Source organism: Gopherus evgoodei, chromosome 1, assembly GCF_007399415.2.
Source record: "Gopherus evgoodei ecotype Sinaloan lineage chromosome 1, rGopEvg1_v1.p, whole genome shotgun sequence".
NCBI classification, from domain to species: domain Eukaryota; kingdom Metazoa; phylum Chordata; order Testudines; family Testudinidae; genus Gopherus; species Gopherus evgoodei.
In genome coordinates, this window is record NC_044322.1 from 73,369,366 (window position 1) to 73,393,314 (window position 23,949).

Sequence of the window (23,949 nt, forward strand, 5' to 3'; positions counted from 1 at the left end):
AGGACAAGTCTGTCTCCCAAGGTCTGTGAGGGATCATCCTTCAGGGTAGGGTAGATCAGGGGTCGGCAACCTCTGGCATGCTGCTCACCAGGCTAAGCACCCTGGCGGGCTGGGCCAGGTTGTTTACCTGCCACATCAGCAGGTTTGGCCGATTGTGGCTCCCACTGGCCACGATTCACCGTCCCAGGCCAATGGGGGTGCCGGGAAGCGCCGTGGGATGTGCTGGCCATGGCTACTCTCCACCCCCATTGGCCTAGGACGGCGAACCACAGCCAGTGGCAGCCAGGGTCCGCCGAACCTGCTGATGTGGCAGGTAAACAAACTGGCCCGGCCTGCCAGGTGCTTACACTGGCGAGCCACGTGCCAGAGGTTGCTGACCCCTGGGGTAGATCCTTGATGATGCACTGGAGAGGTTTTAGTTGCGGGCTGCAGGTGAAGGCTAGTTGTGTTCTGTTACTTTCTTTGTTGGGGCTGTCTTATAGTAGGTTACTTCTGCGTACCCTTCTAGCTCTGTTAATCTGTTTCTTCACTCCACCAGGTGGGTATTATCAAAGCTGTATCCTGGCCTGCTTGCTTTGGTCTGGGTGAGGGAGGGAGATGACAGGATGACAACCTCTGATGATGGTGATGATGATGATGATAGTGATGAGGACTAATTTGGGGGTTTTCCACAAGGCATGGTGTGAGTAATGCAAATATTATGCATTCTGTTTTGGTCTCTTCCTCCTTTGCCAGATTGCAGTGCATGTATTGTCAGATTGGTTAATCAAAGTAATTATCATAAAAAGAGCACTATGCAGTCTTTGTTTGTACCATGAGGTCCCACTTCTACTGATAACCACCCTACTGTAGTCAATCTTGGGGGCTGAACTATCACAGATTCAAGCAGGTGTAAACCCTCACGCTGGGGTAGTAATTGGTTAAAGTACCCCATAAGTATAGATAAGGCTATGATAAGCAGTTGCTTACCCTGGCGAGTTGTGTGCCAGAAGCTTCTGACCCATGCTCTATACTCACATTTACAGTTGTTCACAAGCAGAGCAGGTTTGCAAGCTAGATATTGGGAAAATATCCCACAGTTGTTTATGTAGGTGACAACAGGCTAATGTTGACTAACATTGCCTGCTCTGACTAGGCAGCAGAATCTTAAGAGTCAGTCCTGTAGATAAGGTGTATTAGTTCACAATAAAGTAGATTATGTATTGCATAGACTACAAATCTCAAAATAAATCCCAAGCCAATCTATTCCTATTTGTGGTAACAAAAGATTCCCATCACTAATAAAATTTTGTGATCAATGGTTTCAAAGTTGAAATCCATATAAAAATACCCACTAATAGCCTCAATTCTGAATTTAGCGTTGAACTATTGTGATAATGGCTGCTAATATTATTAATTTGAGAACTATAACAGAAATAATTAAAGGAGCGGACTGTGGAGTGTTAATCATCTGATATATATTTATTTCCCATGAGCCAAAAAGACTGAAAACTACAAATGATTAGTTTAAATTGCCATGGATCTATCACAAAAACAGGGTTTTGTGCATCATAATAAAACAAGAGTAATATAAATGTCAACTTGCATAATTTTATTTTCAGAACCATATTTTTTTCTAGTTAAAAATGTACTTGGACACGTTATCTAAAATGCTAGTTCCGATAACTTTCATCACATCTTATTAATTTTTGTGTAAAACACCACCTACTGTATGTAGTAGCAAATAGTTCTTACTGGCTGCAATTAAGTGGTTTATTGGTTCTAAAATAAGATAGGCTATTACTTCATTGTGAAGAGACATTTGGGAGTCTCCATCACTGGAGCAGGTAGTGCCCCTCTATAGATGAAGTTGCCATATACTTTCTATTACAAATACCCTGCTTTTAGTTTCTGATGTTACCAAATTGAAACCATTCAGATTGAAAATGACCATGCCAGGTTTCAGCCTCAGGCTGGATTTGTTTGGAAAGATTTATCAAAATTGATTCAGCCGTTGTTGAGAATGGGATTAGTGACATTGTCTGTGTTAAAAAAAAACTATTGCAACTGCTTTCCTGAAGCTCTAGCACCCCTATGTTTTGAAGTAGAAACTTGACATTTGGCAGGAGAGTCATCCTGGTGCCTACGATGTGCCTTTTGTTGTCCCAGTAAAAACTTATCCAAGATTGGCCAGGCCTTTGGAAAATTTAAGTTGGCACATGCTCAGTAGAGACTTGTTAGTGTGTGTCAGGTAAATTTTTGGGTGAATCCATCTGCACTGAGTATGCCCCACTCCCTCACAACTGTTCACTGGACAATATATGTGCCATCCTCACAGAGCAAAATGATCCTGCTCCACCCAGGGCTTCAGAGGCTGGACAAGACTGTTCTTTCAACTGCTTCTCGAAATTGCTGCAGCACTAGGTGCTGGAATTGAGACCCTCTCTCCTGTTCTCCCTGTTCCCTTGTTTCTGCCCAGGCAGCATGGAAGAAGAAGCACAGTGGCCCAAACACAGACTGAAAGCATGGGTAGATGTGTAGAGAATAGAAGAGACTCTTGCAGGAGCCAGAGGTCATGGTGAAGTAGAGGGAGTAGGAGGTAATATAGATGCAATGGGGGAGAGAGCAGCAGGTTGAATGGGAATAAGGGGCTGGAGGTGGACAGGAGACAGAGGGTACATCTAAACTACAGGATTAGTCCTATTTTACATAAACTGGTTTTGTAAAACAGATTGTATAAAGTCGAGTGCACGCGGCCACACTAAGCACATTAATTCGACGGTGTGTGTCCATGGTCCGAGGCTAGCGTGGTTTTCCAGAGTGTTGCACTGTGGGTAGCTATTCCATAGCTATCCCATAGTTCCCGCAGTCTCCCCCGCCCCTTGGAATTCTGGGTTGAGATCCCAGTGCCTGATGGGGCAAAAATCATTGTCGCGAGTGGTTCTGGGTAAATGTCGTCAGTCATTCCTTCCTCTGGGAAAACAACAGAAGACAATCATTTCACGCCCTTTTTCCCTGCACTGCTCTGGCAGACGCCATAGCATGGCAACCATGGAGCCCGTTCAGCTTTTTTTTTACTGTCACCGTATGTTTACTGGATGCCGCTAACAGAGGCGTTACTGCAGCACTACACAGCAGCATTTGTTTGCTTTTGCATGATAGCAGAGATGGTTATCAGTTGTTCTGTACCTTCTGATGCCATTGTAAATTGGCAATAAGATGACAGTTATCTGTCGTTCTGCACTGTCTGCTGCTATCATGGGTGCCCCTGGCTGAGGTCGGCCGGGGGCGCAAAGGCAAAAATAGGAATGACTCCCCAAGTCAATCCCTCCTTTATGGTTTCTAAAAATAGAGTCAATCCTGCCTAGAATATGGGGCAAGTGTACTAGAGAACCAGTGTATCAGAGAGCACAGCTGCTCAGTGTCAGATCCTGCAGAAATGATGAGCTGCATGCCATTCATGGGGGGTGCCCCTACAAGAACCCCACCCGTTGCTTCCCTCCTCCCCCAACCTTCCTGGGCTACTGTGGCAGTGTCTCCCCCATTTGTGTCATGAAGTTATAAAGAATGCAGGAATAAGAAACAGTGACTTGTTAGTGAGATAAAATGAGGGGGAGGCAGCCTCCCGCTGCTATGACAGTCCAGGCAGGACATTAAGCGGTGCGGGGGAGAGGAGCCCAGAATCCCGCTGCAATGATAATCTAGGCAGTACAGAATCTTTTCTTTACACATGAAAGGGAGGGGGCTGATGGAGCTCAGCCCCCAGTTGCTATGATGAGGACGGTTGCCAGCCGTTCTGTACCATCTACTGGGAATGACCAGGAATCATTCCTATTTTTACCCAGGCGCCCCCCGCCAGCCTCACCTGAGGCCATCCAGGAGCACTCACGGGCCAATGGTGACGACGGATATCAGTCATATTGTACCGTCTGCCACCGGGGAGGGGAGAAGAGCAGATACTGCTCTTCACCACTGCAGCATCATGTCTACCACCAGCATTCAGTAGACATTGGGTGACATTGAAAAAAGTCAAGAAATGATTTCTTTCCCTTTTCTTTCACGTGGTGGGGGGAGGGAGTAAATTGATGAGCTATACCCTGAACCACGCTGGACAATGTGTTTGAACCCACAGGCACTGGGAGCTCAGCCAAGAATGCAAATACTTTTCGGAGACTGCTGTGGACTGTGGGATAGCTGGAGTCCTCAGTACCCCCTCCCTCCCTCCATGAGCATCCATTTGATTCTTTGGCTTTCCGTTACGCTTGTAACACAGCACTGTGTAGCCTGGAGATTTTTTCAAACGCTTTGGCATTTCGTCTTCTGTAATGGAGCTGTGATAAAACAGATTTGTCTCCTCATACAGCGATCAGATACAGTATCTCCTGTACAGTCCATGCTGGAGCTGTTTTTGGATTTGGGACTGCATCGCCACTCGTGCTGATCAGAGCTCCACATTGGGCAAACAGGAAATGTAATTCAAAAGTTCGCGGGGCTTTTCCTGTTTACTTGGCCACTGCATCCGACTTCAGATTGCTGTCCAGAATGGTCACAGTGGTGCACTGTGGGATACCGCCCAGAGGCCAATACCGTCGATTTGCGGCCACACTAACCCTAATCCGATATGGTAATACTGATTTTAGCGCTGCTCCTCTCATTGGAGAAGAGTACAGAAACCGATTTAAAGAGCCTTTTATATCGATATAAAGGGCCTTGTAGTGTGGACGGGTGCGTCGTTAAATCGGTTTAACGCTGCTAAAATTGGTTTAAACGCGTAGTGTAGACCAAGCCAGAGCAACAAGATGTCCCAATTTTATAGGGACAGTCCAAATATTCGGCACTTTGTCTTATATGGGTGCCTATTACCTCACACCTCCTGTCCAATTTTTCACACTTGTGTATCGCTTCTGCCAACTGGATCCGGCAGCAAACATGGCCGGGTACAATATCTAGGGGGTCCTTTTCAACAATACAACACAGAACTGGCTTGAGCCCCCACCTAGGAACCTGGGAAAATTACACACCACCCCTGGGCGCCTCTGAGAGGCAATACTTCCCCACTCACAAGCACAAAGTCTGAGTGCAGAAAATAAACTTTTAATGAAAGGAGGGAAGTCACCCAACATTAATTAGGGAAAATGCCACAAGGAGGATTCATAATCATAAAAATGTGGGCAGGACACCCACCCCAGAATGCGTGGGGCAGTGCCTTCCACCTTATGTTCTTGAGTTCTACAACAAACTGCTCCTTTTCGGTTGAATGCTTGAATGGGGCCACTCTCTGCTCCCTCACCATACTCCACTCACAGTGGTTGCCCTTGGTGAGAGAAGACCCAGGGTTCAGAGGTGCATCTTTGTGAGTTCACCTCCCACCTGGGAAAGAAATCACCTTGCTTCTTTTGCCATCTGACCATATGCTCTGAGTGAACACCCCACCAGCCGCGGTTCCTCTCTGCTGGTCACTGCACTCACCCCTGAGGTACCATCCCTCTCAATGACCAGTCTGGAAAAGGAGGATCCTGGGCAGGGTGGGACCAGGAGTCACGCATACCTTCTGTTCCTGTGGCTCTTATCCGGGAAGAATTAGCCTCAGGGGCATTAGGGGAAGCTACAGCCAAGGAATGTCAGAGATACTGGGGAATCACAGGGAAGCAGAGACAGTGCATTAACCAAAGGTCTCAATGAAGATTGCCCTGGTCTCCCAACACTCTGTCGTGTTGGGAGTCGGGGGAATATGTATTAGGCTGTCCCAAACCCTAGCAGTGTGGAAGAATTTTGGCAAGAGATTCCTCATGGTGATTGTCATCTGAACAGCTGCCTCTGTCATCTTTTAACATAGGAGGGGACAAGCTGGACATCATCTCATATGCTATTTTAAAAATTCAAAAATAACATAATTCCATTATAGCACGGAACAGATTTTGTCTGTTTTTAATTGTATTTGAACCAGTTTGCCCATATATCTCTAATGTAAATCATGGTCTCCTGCCTTCCAATAACCGACCTTTCCCTTTTTATACTCTAGTTAGAAGTAATAGACAAGATCTGTGACTTCTGATTCAAGTTCTTTATTTTGCAATGGTATGGTTTTAGACTGTTGCTCAAATATCAGTGGGACAAATTATAATCCTTCCTTACTCTGAAGCCTGGTCTACACTATGCGTCTAAACCGAATTTAGCAGCATTAAACCAATTTAACCCTGCACCTGTCCACACAACGAAGCCCTTTATATCGATATAAAGGGCTCTTTAAATCGATTTCTGTACTCTTCCCTGACGAGGGGAGTAGCGCTGGAATCGGTATTGCCATGTCGGATTAGGGTTAGTGTGGCTGCAATTTGACGGTATTGGCCTCCAGGAGCTATCCGACAGTGCACCATTTTGACCGCTCTGGACAGCAGTCTGGAGTCGGATGCACTGGCCAGGTAGACAGGAAAAGCCACGCAAACTTTTGAATTTCATTTCCTGTTTGCCCAGCGTGGAGAGATCATCAGCACAGGTGACCAGACAGAGCTCATCAGGTAACAATGAAGTCTCCTGAGAAACAAAAAAGAGCTCCAGCATGGACTGCATGGGAGGTACTGGATCTGATCGCTGTATGGAGAGAGGATTCAGTGCTAACAGAACTCCGTTCCAAAAGACGAAATGAAAAAACATTTGAAAAAATGTCCAAGTCCATGATGTAGAGAGGCCACATCAGGGACTCAGTACAGTGCTGTGTGAAAGTAAAGGAGCTCAGAAAAGCCTACCAGAAAACCAGAGAAGAAAATGGAAAGTCCGGGGCAGGGCAAAAAACATGACACTTCTATGCTGAGCTGCATGCAATTTTAGCGGGGTCCACCACCACTACCCCACCCCTGTCTGTGGATCCTGAGGTGGGAGTGGTAATCTCAGCCATGGCTGAGGATTCTGCGGACGGAGAAGATGAGGAGGAGGAGGAGGAAGAGGAGGACGAGCTTGTAGAGAGCACACAGCACTCTGTTCTCCCCAATAGCCAGGAGCTTTTTCTCACTCTGACAGAATTACCCTCCCAACCCTCCCAAGCAACTATCCCAGACAATGAAGCCATGGAAGGGACCTCTGGTGAGTGCACCTTGTAAATATAAGACATGGTTTAAAAGCAAGCGTTTTTTAATGATTAATTTGCCCTGAGGACTTGGGGTGCATTCGTAGTCAGTACAGTTACTGGAAAAGTCTGTTAACATAGATTCATAGATTCATAGACTCTAGGACTGGAAGGGACCTCAAGAGGTCATCGAATCCAGTCCCCTGCCCTCATGGCAGGACCAAATACTGTCTAGACCATCCCTGATAGACATTTATCTAAACTACTCTTAAATATCTCCAGAGATGGAGATTCCACAACCTCCCTAGGCAATTTATTCCAGTGTTTAACTACCCTGACAGTTAGGAACTTTTTCCTAATGTCCAACCTAAATCTCCCTTGCTGCAGTTTAAACCCATTGCTTCTTGTTCTATCATTAGAGGCTAAGGTGAACAAGTTTTCTTCCTTCTCCTGTTGACACCCTTTCAAATACCTGAAAACTGCTATCATGTCCCCTCTCAGTCTTCTCTTTTCCAAACTTAATAGACCCAATTCTTTCAGCCTTCCTTCATAGGTCATGTTCTCAAGGCCTTTAATCATTCTTGTTGCTCTTCTCTGGACCCTCTCCAATTTCTCCACATCTTTCTTGAAATGCGGTGCCCAGAACTGGACACAATACTCCAGCTGAGGCCTAACCAGCGCAGAGTAGAGCGGAAGAATGACTTCTCGTGTCTTGTTTACAACACACCTGTTAATGAATACCAGAATCACGTTTGCTTTTTTTGCAATAGTATCACACAAGTCTGGGAATGGAGCGGAAATCCTCCAGGGACATCTCCATGAAGCGCTCCTGGAGGTACTCCAAAAGTCTTTGCAGAAGGTTTCTGGGCAGCGCTGCTTTATTCCGTCCTCCATGGTAGGACACTTGACCACGCCATGCATGTAGCAAGTAATCTGGTATCAGTGCATGACAAAGCCTAGCTGCGTATGGTCCCGGTGATTGCTGGCATTCAAGCAACATCCGTTCTTTATCTCGCTGTGTTATCCTCAGGAGAGTGATATCGTTCACGGTAACCTGGTTGAAATTCAGAAATTTAAGTAAGGAGACAGAGATGGCCATTCCTATTGGGCTGTTTGCCTGTGGCTTAAAAAAAATCCTTCCCTGCAGGTAGCCAAGCGGGGGGAAAAGGGCGGGGGGGGGCAATTGGCACTGAGCTTTTCCGCGTTCGGCTAGCAGGGATCTTCCCTGCTACCAGCCACACTGTTGGGGGTGGAGGGAAAGGGAGGTGTTTAGCAGTGATATTTCATGATATCAGCCACGGGGTGGTTTCTGCTGCTGCACGTTAACAGGAAAGAAGCAGCACTCAGCAGTCTTTGCTTGCTATTTGAGAAAGGAGGGTGCTGGATAGCTGAAGGCAGCAGAAGACAAAAGACAATGGCTTTACCATGGCCGCATGCAAGCCGAATTTTGCTGCTCGGACCTGTGTCTGTGATCTGTAACACCAAAGCCGCAGGCACTCAATATTAAGGTGCAAAATGCGACCTTGAAGTGAAAACACATGTGCTATGTAAGGTGAATAGTGTTGTTCACCATGAAAGAGTATGACCATTGTTCTCTAAAATGTATCTTTTTAAATACTTCTCTCCCTTTTTTCCCTCCCTCATGCAGCTGCAAATTTTTCAAGCCTCCCTACTCCGTCCCAAAGGGTATCTCAGATAAGGAGATGAAAAAAAAAGATGCGAGAAGAAATGTTTTCGGAAATCATGGAAGTGACTCGCAGCGAAAGAGCTCATCTGAATGAGTGGAAGGACGTGGTAGCAAAGTACAGAAAAGATGCCAGTAACCATGAGGACAGGAGGGACCAACGTGAGGACAGGAGGGACGAACGTGAGGACAGGAGAGATGCTCGAGATGAGAGGTGGCGGCAGGAAGATCAGTGGTGGTGGGATGCAACTCTGGGGCTGCTGCGTGATCAAATTGACATGCTCCGGCATATGGTGGAGCTTCAGGAACAGCAGCAGGATCACAGAGTGCTGCTGCAGCCCCTGTATAACTACCCTCCCCCTTCACCATGTTCCTTAGCCTCCTCACCCACCAGATGAATAAGAACTCATGGGGGTAGGCTCCGTGCACCTGCCCACTCCACCCCAGTGGACAGCCCAACCAAAACGCTTTCATTATTATGAATTTTTTTTAGTGGCCTTTTCCTTCCCTACTATCCTCCTCCCAAACCCCACCTGGGCTACCTTGTCAGTTCTCTCCCTCTTTTTATGATTAAGTAATAAATAATACATTATTTTTAAACGAGAGTGACTTTATTTCCTTAGAAAGCAAGCTGTGATCGAAGAGGTGGGTAGCTTACAGGGAATGAGTCAATCAAGAGGGGAGGGGGTTCATCAAGGAGAAACAAACATAACAGTCACACTGTACCCTGGCCAGTGATGAAACTGGTTTTCAAAGCTTCTCTAATGCACACCGCCTCCTGGTGTGCTCTTCTAATCACTCTGGTGTCTGGCTGTGCGTAATCAGCGGCCAGGTGATTTGCCTCAACCTCCCATCCCACCATAAAGGTCTCCCTCTTACTCTCACAGAGACTGTGGAGCACACAGCAAGCAGCAATAACAATGGGGACATTGGTTTGGCTGAGGTCTGAGCGAGTCAGTAATGTGCGCCCGCGTGCCTTTAAACGGCCAAATGCACATTCTACCACCATTCCGCACTTGCTCAGCCTGTAGCTGAACAGCTCCTGACTACTGTCCAGGCTGACTGTGTATGGCTTCATGGCATCAAGGGGTAGGCTGGATCCCCCAAGATAACTACAGGCATTTCAACATCCCCAACTGTTATTTTCTGGTCTGGGAAGTAATTCCCTTGCTGTAGCTGTTTAAACAGAGTAGTGTTCCTGAAGACGCGAGCGTCATGAACCCTTCCTGGTCATCCCACGTGGATGTTGGTGAAACGTTCCTTGTGATCCACTAGTGCCTGCAGCACCATGGAAAAGTACCCCTTGCGGTTTATGTAGTGGGTGCCCTGGTGCTCCGGTGCCAAGATAGGGATATGGGTTCCATCTATCACCCCCCCACAGTTAGGGAATCCCATTGCAGCAAAACCATCCACTATGACCAGCACGTTTCCCAGAGCCACAACCTTTCGTAGCAGCAGCTTAATGATTGCTTTGGCTACTTGCATCACAGCAGCCCCCACAATAGATGTGCCCACTCCAAATTGATTCCTGACTGACAGGAAGCTGTCTGGCATTGAAAGCTTCCAGAGGGCTATTGCCACTCACTTCTCAACTGTGAGGGCTGCTCTCATCTTGGTATTCTGGTGCTTCAGGGCAGGGGAAAGCAAGTCACAAAGTTCCATGAAAGTGCCCTTACGCATGCGAAAGTTTCGCAGCCACTGGGAATCGTCCCACACCTGCAACACTATGCGGTCCCACAAGTCTGTGCTTGTTTCCCAGGCCCAAAATCAACATTCAATGGCTAGAACCTGCCCCATTACCAGCAGGATATCCAAAGCACAGGAGACCGCAGTTTGACAGAATTCTGTGTACATGTCCTCATCACTCTTGTCGCTGCTCTGCCGTAGCCGCCGCCTCCTTGCCTGGCTTTGCAGGTTCCAGTTCAGCATTGACTGCACAAGAATGCACGAGGTGTTTAAAATGTCCATGATTGCTGTCTTGAGCTCAGCAGGGTCCATGCTTGCCATGGAATGGCACCTGCACAGTTCACCCAGGAAAAAAGGCGTGAAATGGTTGGCTGCTGCTGCTTTCACAGAGGGAGGGATGAGGCTGTACCCAGAAGCACCAGCGGCAATGTTTTTTGCCCCATCAGGCATTGGGATCTCAACCCAGCATTCCAATGTGTGGGGAAGTCTGCGGGAACTATGGGATAGCTATGGGATAGCTACCCACAGCGCAACACTCAGGAAATCGACGCTAGCCTCGATGCATGGACGCATACTGCCGAATTAATGTGCTTCATGTGGCAGCATGCACTCAACTTTATACAATCTGTTTTAAAAAAACGGTTTCTGTAAAATCGGAATAATCCCGTAGTGTAGACATACTCTGAGTGATCCTACATACAGGGTATCAGAATCTGGTTCTCTTCTCTCAACTGCACCAGGGTAAAAGCAGAGTGAATCAGTTGCCTTAAATAGAGTGACTCTAGATTTAAACCAGCACAACTAAGAGCAGAATTTGGTTCACTGTTTCATAGGGTAGATTTGAAATAGGGGGCTTGCTAAGGAGGAGTGTACTGGTTTGTATCAAATGAAGAAAAACCTGAATCTCTTCCCTTCCCTCAAATTGAACCCAAACTGACATCAGTTTTTTGTTTGTTTGTTTGTTTATGTTTGAGAAAGAGTTTTAAATACCCGATTGCACTCCATTCATAGGTTTGGAGATAGGGCAATCATAATATATAATATATGAATGAAATTGGTAAGAGGAAGACTGTTCTTTAACATGTGAGATACATTTTCTAAAATGGGATTCCAAAGTTTATTTGATCTAGGTTACTTCCTAAACCATATGCCACTTTAATATCAAACATTAAAACAAGCTGCTCCCATTATCCAAGAAGAAATCCCACTCACAGGCAGTCTTCTGAGTCACAATGCACTGTCCCCCCTCATCAGCACATTTCCACTTCCTAAAGAAATACCAGAGATGCAATATCTCATGTTGAATAGCTTCAAACTTATTTAAATCCCAAAACTTTAATTTGTCTGTAATATTCCACACTGAATTTACACCAATTTCCAAGAATACTATGAAATTTAAATTAAATGAAATTAATTTGCACTATTTTCTTTCCTGGAAACAGGCTAGTAAGAAATATGTATTTTTATATGACTCCAAGCATGGAGAATTATACATTCTGAGCTACACCATGAAACCCATTAATATGGAGAATGAGAGAGAATTAATTTATCTTCTCATATTTTCTATTATTCCCACAGATATAATACTATTATTTCTATACTTTTGTTTATTCATGGGATTAAAAAATATTGTAACTATTCTGTATATTTTAAAATACAAAGTTGAATATGCAGAGACTCTGCAGAGAAAGACTTGAATTTCAAGTAAATACTGACAGCTAAGGAATGTCTTGTATTTAATTTTTCATTTATCTAATTGAAATGACATCTTCAACTTTTTATGTATGTCTGATATTGCTCTAATAAAAAAGTTTTCTTGAAAATATGATTTTGCAGTCAGGGAATGCATTTCCCTGATTTTAGTCCTGTCACATCATTTAAAAAAATAAAGATAACCTATTTCCATTTTCCCCAAAGGTTGCATAAGGTTTAAATGAAGCTGTCATGACAGAAATGTAAAAAGTGAAGAATAGCCTAAAAGATTACAAAAACTTTCACTTATGCTATGGTTCTTCCATCAGAGGCTATTTGTTCCAATTTTCATATTAACAGATGATGCAGTGTATGTCATTGTGAGTGGAAAAAAACCCAGAAAGGAAAGGTGAATAAGTGGGGAATGGGGAGAAGAAAAGTATTATAGGATTGAACTGGAGAAACCTGAGTTAGTCTTTTAAAATATAAGAGCCTCTCCACAAATAATTAAGTCTTTAACAGATCCTAGTATATCTTAAAAACAAAATACATACTTAAGGACCAAATTCTGCCACCCTGATATAGTCCCTTTTGAAACCACTCAGGTTAAGGTACTACTCAATAAAGGCGGAATTTGACCTTAGGTTGAATGGCATTTTGAACCCTTCAGAAAGCAGGATATAAGGAACTGATCTGTTGTGTATTCACATGACCAAAAGAACTGGTTAATAGAGAATGATGTTGTCAGGTTTGGAAAGGAGGAGCCCTCTCTAGTGTATCTGAGTATTCTTAATTCTTCTTCTACTTGTTTTATTAGTTTTGTACAGTATTAAAAGGCAAGCATTACACCTACTATTTCTAACAATTCTCACTGCAGAGGGTTGATGTACAATACTTTGGAAGTTAGAGATACCAGGTGCATGAGGTAATTTCTTTTACTGAACCAACTTCTATTGGTGAGAGAGACAACAGAAATTGGTCCAATAAAAAAAAGATTACTTCACCCACCCTGTCTATCTCACATCTGGGACCAACACTGCTATAATAACACTGCATACAATACTTGGGATGGTCATTCATAGAATACTAGACACACAGGTATATATTTTTCAAGAGGTGAATAGGGAGGGTAGCCATGTGACTGATATTCCAGACAATGGAAATAGTGGAGCTAAATCCCTCCATGCCATGTATGAAATATAGTCCATTTACTATACTCCTAACTGAAGCTTAGAGGTCTCTATTTTCCATCACAGCTCATTGATTGTGACTGCTTCAAGGCAAAGACTGTTTTCTTTTGTGTGAGAGAAGCACCTACTACATAGCGGGCACTACCTTTATAGGAACGACAAAGTTACTTCAGATCCTCTCCATGCAGTAGAACTGATTCACAAGTAAAAGCATAGGATTACAAGATAACAGCCTCCATAAAGAGCATATTCCATCTCCTACAAAGGGCCAGCTGAGGAAATTGATGATTAGTTAAGGTAACTTGCAGCAGCATTAACTACCCCACATTTGTTGGGCAACATACAAGCTGGGCAACAAACAGGCTGGATTTAAGTTGGTGAAGCTCCACTGACTTCTATGAAGTTGTGCTCATTGATACTAGGGTTGTATTTGGCAGTGGGACTGTCATTAAAGGAGTCAAAAAGCACAACCCCAACACAAGAGCCAATGAGAATTAGCTTTGGGATTTTATGGAAGGAACAAGGAGATGCCACTTTTCTGCCTCACTCATACTTAATTTGACTCAGTTGAAATACAGAGAGTCAAGCTCCTTAAGAAATTGTAAGAATATTTGGAGTGCCACCAGTAATTTCTGCTGCAGCACTGAAGCCAAGCTAATTGTTCTATGACCTATGTACAGTTACCAATGAGGTGGTAGGTCCTCCTCATACAGAACTGTTTATCAACATACGGGTGAATATAAATTTATTTATTCTGCCTTCTTCTCCAGTTATTTAACTACATAATCCATAATAACTAGCACATTGTTGGTGTTACTATAAAATAAATAATACTGCTAATATTGGCAATACCATTTGTGATGTTGATTGACCTGGAGACAGCTTTTGCCAATGCTGTAGGTATCAGCTGAGTGCTGACAAATTCATAGCTGAAAACCAGACCAACTCACTTGTACGTTAGTATTGTTAAAGATAGGTATTAAATTGTATGGATACGTTTAAACTCTTTAAATTCTTGTAAAATGCTGAGTGCATTAATCTTTTATAATGGCTGCAGCCTATGCAATATGGTACTATGTAAATTTTGCTTTATAATTGTAGAAATTACTGTTTTGAGCTTGTCAGCTGAGACAGGAGGAATTGTTCCCTCTGCACTTCAAGGGGGACCATCAGGACTTAGTGTGCCATTGTGAAACATGATACAAAGACTTTATTAATTGTCCCTATGCAGGCTACACAAGGAAGGTCTCATCAAATCAGTTTGAATTCTGGAAGAGGGAAATAAAGATAAGAAACATGAAGATTTTTCATCTGTTTGCTTTTTGGACTCTCACAAGAACTGGAGTTTAGAAATAAAATCAGAGATTCCCTCAGATCAATGGACAGATTACAATCGGTGGACAGATGCCATAGACTCTCATTTGTCCATATAAATTGCCTGGTTTAACCTGTAAATAACTCTCTTTTTTTTTCCTAGTTAATAAATCCTAAATAAGTTTATTCTAGAATTGGCTACTAGTGTTGTCTTTGATGTGATATCTAAGGTACAAATTAATCTGGCCTAAGAAACTAGTTTCTTGGAACTGGGAGCAAGCTTAATATTTTGTGATCATTGGTGTAAGTGACCATTTATCACTAAGTCCATCTTGCCTAGGTGGCAGGATAGACTAGAGTGCACAACAGAACTATCCGTTATAAATATTTCAGGAGTTCTATTTGTTACTGGGTTGGTGAAATCTAGTTATAGAACATACTACCAGTTTGGGTGTCTTCCTGGTATTTTGGCAGCCTGCCCTGAGTTTGACACTCACATTCATGACCACTCCAGACAGCATGACACCAATAATAAGTAATACTGATGATAATTTGTTCAAATATTTCTCCTCTTTGCCCATATTTACAAAGAAGATGATTGAAAGGAAAATACAATAAAAAATTTTATTTTGTTAAAATTGTTTAAAAGAAATATTTTTCTTGCTTTCACTTTTCTTCTTCTGCTGAGTCCTTGTACACCCTGCTCACACCTTGAATATGCAAGTTAGGTCATAGGGTAGTGATTACATTCTCTACATTCTCTGCCAGCTCCTCCTTTTATTGGGCCCAATGTTGCCTGAATTGAGCATGGATTGATACAATAACACTGCTGTTCCTCAATGAATTCATTCTGTAAGTACTGAATCCCTGTGAAAACAGCTTGAAAATTTGACTTATTCAACACACACACTGTTAGAGAGTATGAAAGTTCCTGTGAGTGAAAAATTGTAAAGGAATTTATGCTTTTTAAAACATGTTTTTTTCATTGGGTGTCAATCTCATTACAGCTGTTGAAATTCAAACAAAATGACAGCATTTACTCAAAACTGCGTCTAAAACTAAACTGAAAAATGTTTTGGATGTATTTTTTTCCTCTACTGTTAAAAAAAAAACAATGTATTTTCAAAAAAGAGAATTAAAAAAAAACTATATATAAATGATGTTGCAAAAGATTTTTTTCATAGAATTTAACTTCTACTGAGTCTATAAATCAGAGATTAGCAACCTTTGCAATGCGGCCCATCAGGGAAATCCGCTGGCAGGACGGGATGATCTGTTTACCTGCAATGTGCACAGGTTTGGTCGATTGCAGCTCCCACTGGCCAAGGTTTGACATTCCAGGCCACTGGGAGCTAGTCCTGTCTGTGCCCCCGCCGCCCCCAGAGCTGGCGCCAGGAGCGGGACCATGGCTCGTGCGGGGGAGGGGATGCAGACATCGGTAATGGGGCCAAGGCTGGGACCCCACATGCGGGGCCGGGAGCAGAGCCCCTAGTGGTGACAGCCAGGACCCTGTGTATGGACTCCAGGTGGGGGCCAGGAACAGAGCCCCTGGGTGCAGGGCCGGCAGAAGCTGGGATCCTGTGTGCAGAGCTCTGGGGCACAGGGCCGGTGGCAGTGCAGACCCTGTGTGGGGCCAGTGGCAACTGGGACCCTCCAAACTGGGCTGAGAACAGAGTCCTGGGTGTAGGTCCTGCAGCTGAGGAGTTGTGATCTCAGGTGCCGGGCCAGAAGCGGAGCCCCAGTGCCAGGCCGGCAGCACTGGGACCCTGGGGGTGGGGTGGTGGGCAGGCCCCTGCACAAAAACTTGAGTGCTGCATTCCTCTTGCACCTATGGGAGTATGTCTCTACTGCATACCCTTTATGGGCAGCATACACAGGACATACATTGCTGCTTCCTTAGCACACACATAAATACTACAGTAGAGAGTGGGGCACTGCTTAGGTGAGTGGAGTAAAGACATGCCTGAACCCTGTAGGTATATACTTTACATGGCTCTCCACACTCCTCAGCAGTGCCTCCTACATCTACACTGTTATTTTTAGCTGTGTACTGTCTAGTTGTCTTCCTGCTGCTGGAGTCTTTCCCCACTGCAGGGAAAGGCTCCAGCAGTGGGAGGCTGCTGAAAAAAGCTCTGGAATCTCCTCACTGCTGGAGGCTTTTCCCGCCACCTCCCTTCTGCCAGAGGCTTTCACTGACACATGTAGATACACAGTATAGTGTGGACGCAGCTTGTTTTCACTGCAGTGTGTAGTTACTCATACCAGTGGTGTGCAGCTTAGACGTAGCCACAGAGGCATGAAATAAATGCCCGAGATCACACAGCAGGTCAGTAGCGGAGTCAAGAAGAGAATACAGGTCTCCCAATTCCCAGTCCAGAACTTTAGCCTTTCTTTTGTCCTATCTACCTGTTAATGAGAACACATTTTATACAACCAGACACTCTATTTTGTATAGAGATCATAGTACAAAATAATGTGTGTTTCAGTTATTAGGCAGAATAAACACACAGGATATTGAGAAATATCCTCTGACAATATAACCTCTTTGAAAATGAATATCTAGTCTGAGTTTTTATAATGAATAATTGCAATCTAAATTGGTTTTGATTATCCCCATAGCTCATAAATTAATAATTGAGGCTAACAGATGACTAAGTCAGAATTATTTCAGTAATTAACACTTTCCTATTTATTGACAGAGTTAAATAAAATAACAAACGTTACTTAAACCGGAATTTGTTTTGATTTACAGTGTACAGTTGGATATTGTTTTATCAATTAAAATAACTCTATATCGGACTCCTTTTTATAAGTTACTTTGCAGCCAAAGCTGTGGCTTGGAGGGCTAAAGAACAGAAATGAATTACCCAGGCCACAGTTGCTGGAAGTGTTCTATCTCTGTAGCGTGCTTAGTCAGGCAAAAGTCCTCTAGACAGTGACAGAGCTAATAGGGAGACAGGTTCAGGTGTGACCACCTCCCCCCCACCCTCAGCTTTTAAAGTATGTGTGGCACCTTGCCAAACCAATAAGTATGACCAAAGGTGACACCACCAATAACCCATCTCCCCTCCCACTTCCACAACTGCTTAAAATCTGGTTCCACTGCTACCTTCATGGAGATCATTCAAAGATAGCAACTATTGCAGCAGTAGCTGTAGTTGTGGTCAGTGCAGGCTGCCAATCTGGAGTCCAATCAATCTGAAAAGGAGATGGCTTTTGGCAGGGTGTTAACTGAAAGGCACCCTCAGCTTTGAAATTCACTTCATGCTGATCTATTTCAGCCTGAATCTACTGACCCTCAGAACATGCTATAAGATCTCTCTTTCCACAATGCTTTTTACAGAGTGTGGATGCATAAGGGCTAGTTTTTATGGATGTGGTGGAGTTTCACTTGATCTGGTACTATTGGTCAACTATTCTCTTATTTCCTGGCTTTAGAGAGGCTGCTGGGTTTGGTATAATTTGGCCAAGTATAATGAATTGGGGATGCGGGAGGGGCTTTTGTAATATCATATGTTGCAATGCTAGTGTAATAATTATACAAATTATAATGTTTTCTTTTTGCAATTGCATAAATAATTAAATATCAGCTTTCCTCCACTGCCTGCCTGTGGTGTGTCTGTAGCCTTGCTAGTTACACACTGTTGTACTATTTGTACCTTTAATGGCAGGGGAAGGACTTAAAAAGGGGCTATTTATTCAAGGAAAGGCCATGCTGATGTAACATGAGAGAAATGCAAATTCATTTATGGGAGGAGCAGAGAAAAAGGCAATTGTTATAATTAATCATCATTGGGAGGCTAAGGGGGAAATGTGATAAGAGAAAATACATTACCAACTGAGGTCTGATTCAGCAAAGAATTTAGGCACATGAACATCACTGAGGTTAATGGCACTGCTCCTATATTTCAAGTTAAGCATGTCCTTAGCGCTTTGCAGAATTGGGCCCTGAAAGCAGAAATTTGTGTGTTGACTGATGTTATGCCAGTTGTTAGTGTATCATATGGCAAAACATACTTACATGTGTGGCATTACGCTCCATATTCTTTATAGTAATGTTATGATATGATTATGGCATAAAAATGATGTATTTTATGCAAGATGGGTCATGTAAGATGTCTGTTACAGCTATCCCCCATTCCATTTTGTTTCTTACAGCTGTCCCCATACTCCATTTTGTTTTTGTTCTCCTTCTGTGGCCGCCCTTCCCTGGCTGTTAAGTTGTTTACCAGGGCCACTGCCCTTCTCAAAGGGAGGCCCCTTAAGTTGTTTACCAAGAGCCATTGCCCTTCTCAAAGGGATGGCCACTTGTGCTGCGTGCTAAGTGGGACCACTGCCCTGTTCAAAGGGTTGGTCCTGTTATCACCTTGTTGAACCTGGGCTTGGTGTAGGGCAGGCAATGTCCAGAGCTGCAAGACCTATTCTGTTTTTAAGATCCTGGGCATGAGTAATAGGCCTCATGTGCTTTTGAGTCACCTATTGCACAGGACTCTGCCCAGGCATGTCTCTGTGCTCACCTGCAGTTTTTCCCTGTGCCTCCTCCCCTGTGACAGAGGGAGCCTATCAGGATCAGTGGCGGCAAACTGCCTAAGTTTGCCTTTAAAAACAGACATTTTTGAAACAAACATTAGAAAGGTTCCTGCATTGCTGCCTGGTCTGATCAGCCAGGGGTTTTGGGGGATCCTTTCTCCACTGTAGTTTTATTTTTGAGCGTACTCCCGGTTTTTAACCCCCCCATGAAGAACGAATTGCTGCCTGAGAGATCTCCTGATTATCAAGACCATACTGAGCCCTCCTTGTTTCTTCTGATGTTACTGCTGCTTCTGCCTTTGCTGCTGCCTTGGGGACTGGTAAGAATCCCTCTGTAAAACTTTCCATACTTTTATTTTTTTATTACTTTAGCTGCTGGCTCTGTTTCCCCAGCACACAGACTCAAGCTAAACCTTGGTCTGTATCTTAAAACCTCTCTTAAACTCTGCGCGCTTTGCTGCTAAAAATAAGCGTGTGCTGCTGCTAAGCTCTGCTCCCTGCTTTCAGCTGTATCCACTGCTGCAGCCACCATCCCTTGGCTTCCTTGGGGGCTGCCTTGGAAGCTGTATCTTGGGCACATACCACTCTGCCCTCTGTGACTTCCCCATAGCATAAGGTGCACCGTAGGTTTTGCTTTTTAGTTTAATAAGTCATAGTTTGCTAAGATTGTAGAGCTTGTAAGTTTCACCCGCCTTGTTACAGTTTGCTGTTTTGTTGCTCTGTGTAGTTGCTTGTTATAGCTTGCTAAGAATTGTAATATTTGTTGTTTTGCCTAGTCGTTGATTAAGATAGATTTAAAAAAAGCCATTGCCTGATTGTATTCTGTACCTGTTTTATTACTTTGTATAGGCTGCTTGTAATTTATATAAATTTGATTAAGTTAGAGGATAGATAAGGTTTTTACTGCTTGAATTCGTCTTCCCGCTGTCCCAATCTCTCCCTGAACTTTCCAGTGTCTGTTTTTTCCTCTGCTCCAATCTCCCCCTCTGTGTACTTCTCCGTATCTCCCTGTTGTAACCCCTTGCTGCTTCCCCCCCCGTGTAACTTCCCAAACCCTTTGCCGCTTCTTTTCTCCTTTTTTTTGGGGGGGGGTGTCCCTCTAGCCCTTCTTTACACCTCTCTGCTGCCTCTCCCTGTATCCCCTGTGTTCGTGCCCCTGCTCCTTCGCTGCCCCTCCCCTATCGAAAATCGCCATCACACTGCTCCGTTTGTCTTCACCCCGCTGCTCCGCAACTTCCCTGAAGTGCCCTCCGCTGCTGCAACCTGCTTCTTCCCTCAGCCATCTCCCCCATTCTCCACGTGCCTTCCCATCGCTTACACGTTCAGCGCCCTCCCCTCTTGCTGCTCCCAGACTCCCCTTAAGTGCGCTCCAGCTGCTCTTGTCTCCCCTACCTCCAGCCCGCAGGATCCTGAAGACTGCTGCTCTGGGCTTCACCCCACAGGGTTTCAGAGTCTCTCACTGCTTGCAGCTGCACTCTCCTCTCATCAGATACCACTAATCATTCACTCCCTTCCCCCCTCCTGTTTCTTGACCCAGCTTTTAGGTACACTCTTGCTATCACAGCCTCACAAATTAAGTCAGTAATTTTCTACATTGCATAATTTCACTTATCACCCATATTGTATTATTGCACTGTGACTCACATTTTACTTGGGGTTATAACACCCCATTAGTTGCCTCCATTTTTCTAATATACTTTGTATACCATTTTTATATAGAAGCTACCATTTTATTTTACATTTTCTTTTGGGTATGTTTTGCATTCCACACTGTATCTAGAGTTGTTCCTATATAAGGTTAAGTTGCTTATTGACTGTACTGTATCTCATTGTGCTGAACCACACTTACTGTACCCCACTGTTAAAAACTCCCTACACTGTTCAATAAGAAGAACCCCTCCATCATTGTCTTTTGTAAACACCTTATACTCCTCATCCCATTGCATTTCATTGTTAAATTCCCACCACTTACTTTTCCCTTTAATAAAGAAATTAATTGCCACCCCACCTGTGTGGTAATTGCTCCCCAAGATCCCATATACCTGCAGGCAGGGACATAAGATATCTCTCAAAATATTATGATTCACTGAATATGATTATCCTCTTTGTATGAGTGTATCATTTTGGTATCTGAAGTTAGGAATATTGTCTATGCATCTATTACAAATGTGTTTATACTTAGGGAATGCTCACTAGGCAGAATGCAATCAGTCTGGATGGCTGGCTGGGAAGATCTACTAGGGAGAACAATAGGTCTTAGAACAGGGGTCAACAACCTCTGGCCTGTGGCTCGTCAGGTTAAGCATCCTGGCGGGACTGGGCCAGTTTGTTTACCTGCCGCGATGGCAGGGTCAGCGGACTTCAGATTCCATTCAGGACCGGCGCTAGGGGTTTGAGCGCCCTAGGCAGACGGCAATTTCGCTGCCCTGTGCACTGGTCCCGCGGCTCCAGTGGATCTGCCATAGTGGTGCCTGCGGAGGGTCTGGTGCTCCGCGGCTCAGGTGGAGCTGCCGCAGTGGTGCCTGCGGGAGGTCCACTGGAGCTGCGCGAGCAGCCGACCGTCTGCAGGCACCACTGCGGCAGCTCCACCGGAGCCGCCTGCCGCCCCCTCCGGCAAAATGGAGCCCACCAATTATTCTGGCGCCCTAGGCGATTGCCTAGGCTACCTAAATGGTAGCTCCGGCCCTGATTCCATTGGCCATGGTTCACCGTCCTAGGTCAATGGGAGTGGCGGGAAGCCACGACCAGTACATCCCTCGGCCCACGGCACTTCCTGCCACCCCCATTGGCCTGGCATGGCAATCCACGGCGAGTGGGAGCCATGATCAACTGAACCCGCTGACGTGACAGGTAAACAAAGTGGCTTGGCCCACCAAGGTGCTTGACAGGGCTGGCTTTATGACCTGCAGGGCCTGATTAGAATACTTGGCAGCATGGTGACCACTCCGGGTTTTCCACGGCACCGAAGGACCCCTCGCCGCCGAAATGCTGCTGAAGACTCCTGGAGTGGACCCCCTGCCACCGAAATGCCACCGAAATCCCCCGGAGCAGGGCGCCCTTAGGCACGGGGCCCAATTGCAGGGAATCGGGTGAATCGGTTTAAAGCCAGCCCTGCCTGGTGAGCCATGTGCCAGAGGTTGCTGACCCCTGTCTTAGAAAATGTTAATCTCCCACCAGGTAGCCTTCCTGAGGATACTACAAACAGCCTATGAGTCATGGCTGCTGTGTCCCTACAGGGGTATGTGTCCAAGTCACTTGGTACAGGACTTCATCTTGGAATACCAGTTTTTCCACTGACCAGGTGTGGGAACCAAGAGGGGAGACAAAGGGTTCCTGCCATGCAAAAGATATTTAAGGCAGGAGAGTGACATCATCATGATTCTTCACTGACTCTCTGCCCAAGGAGATTGCTGGAAACACCTGTGAAACAAAGACTGGACTAGGGGAGAAGGGCTGAACCCAGGTTAGAGTAATTTCTAGCCTGTGAAAGGAATACCTGGGATTTTAAGGTTCAAGCAAGTGCACCTGGCCCTCAAGAATCTCTGCAAACTGCCTAAAACAACAGGTGAGTATTTGCTGCTCATATCCAATCTCTTTAGTATATTAAGCTTAGATTGCATTTTTGTTTATTTGCTAGGTAATCTGCTCTGATCTGTTTATTCCTTATAATCACTTAAAATCTATTTTTGTAGTTAATACTTGTTTTGGTTGTCTAATACCAGTGTATGGAAATGATAACTGGGGGCAGAAAGCTGTTGCATATCTTCTTCCACATTGAGGGATAGGGTGAATTTCATGAGCTTATGATGTATAGTTCCCTGTGCAATGCAAGATGGTATAATTTTGGGTTTACCCTCCAAAGGGGCATGCATGCCTTAGGAACTGTGAGATGCCTTTAGCTGAGCCTTCCCATGCAGAGCTGATCTCAGCATCTGTGTGTAGCTGCAACTAGGTGTGTCTTTATCACTATGTGTGCTGAAAGAGGCTTGAGGGCCTGTCACAGCAGTACAGTGTAAAGAGAGACCAGGCTGGTGAGTCAGGTGGGCTTAATGATACCCCAGTTCCAGGTGGCACCCTGATGTGAACCTGTCACAACATGGTAATACTTGGAACCCTTGTTAGCAGAAAACCCAGATATTGACTGAGTATGATACTGAACAGCCCTTTCAAGAAAAATGATCCCTCCCCCCAACTCTTCCAGAATACAACCATGCCATTTGGCAGATAAGTTTTCATCTCAGCTTCCCAAACTGCACTTCTCCTGTAGGTAATTGAAGCTTACAAGTTTCTACTGCTGTCACCATGTCTCTATCACAAGCATTCGATTAGAGGCAATCCCTACCTCTTCTGCAGGTACAAAAAGCCCCCAACACAGTTGAGCAGCTGGGGTTTTGTTGTGCCCTGACCCACATAAGTAGTCTACATCATTCTGCAAGGATCTCAATAGTGCCTGCATGAAGTGGCTGTTTAGGCTGGATTAGCAGCTACAGAGCAGCTCCATGGTCTGGGAAGACCCAAAGAAATCCCCCAGACTCAGCTAAATTATGTTTGGACTGAGTGCAAGATTTTCTCCTTATACCAGGCATGAACCTACACCATTATTTCCACGGTAGCTTTGTCACTAATTCCATTTGGAATGGTGCAGGCTCTTATTTGTGAGTCTAGAAATATCTGCCTTTATTTTCTCTCTGCAATTGCAAATTATGTTTAAATGTAAGGATTCTAGATTATTAATTTATGAATTATCTCCTGTTGAGCAAACTGCAGGAACTTTTCACTAAATACATTGTCTCTCTTCATTACTCACTTCA

The 23,949-nt window shown here is 44.6% G+C and overlaps 1 long non-coding RNA gene across 1 annotated transcript; it reads left to right on the plus strand.

The window, feature by feature from the left end:
- The first annotated feature begins 7,027 nt into the window (after positions 1 to 7,027).
- Positions 7,028 to 8,748, plus strand: LOC115646022. Its single transcript, XR_003998907.1, has 2 exons — positions 7,028 to 7,059; positions 8,691 to 8,748. It is a non-coding gene; the product is annotated as an uncharacterized LOC115646022 (long non-coding RNA).
- Positions 8,749 to 23,949: the final 15,201 nt, after the last annotated feature.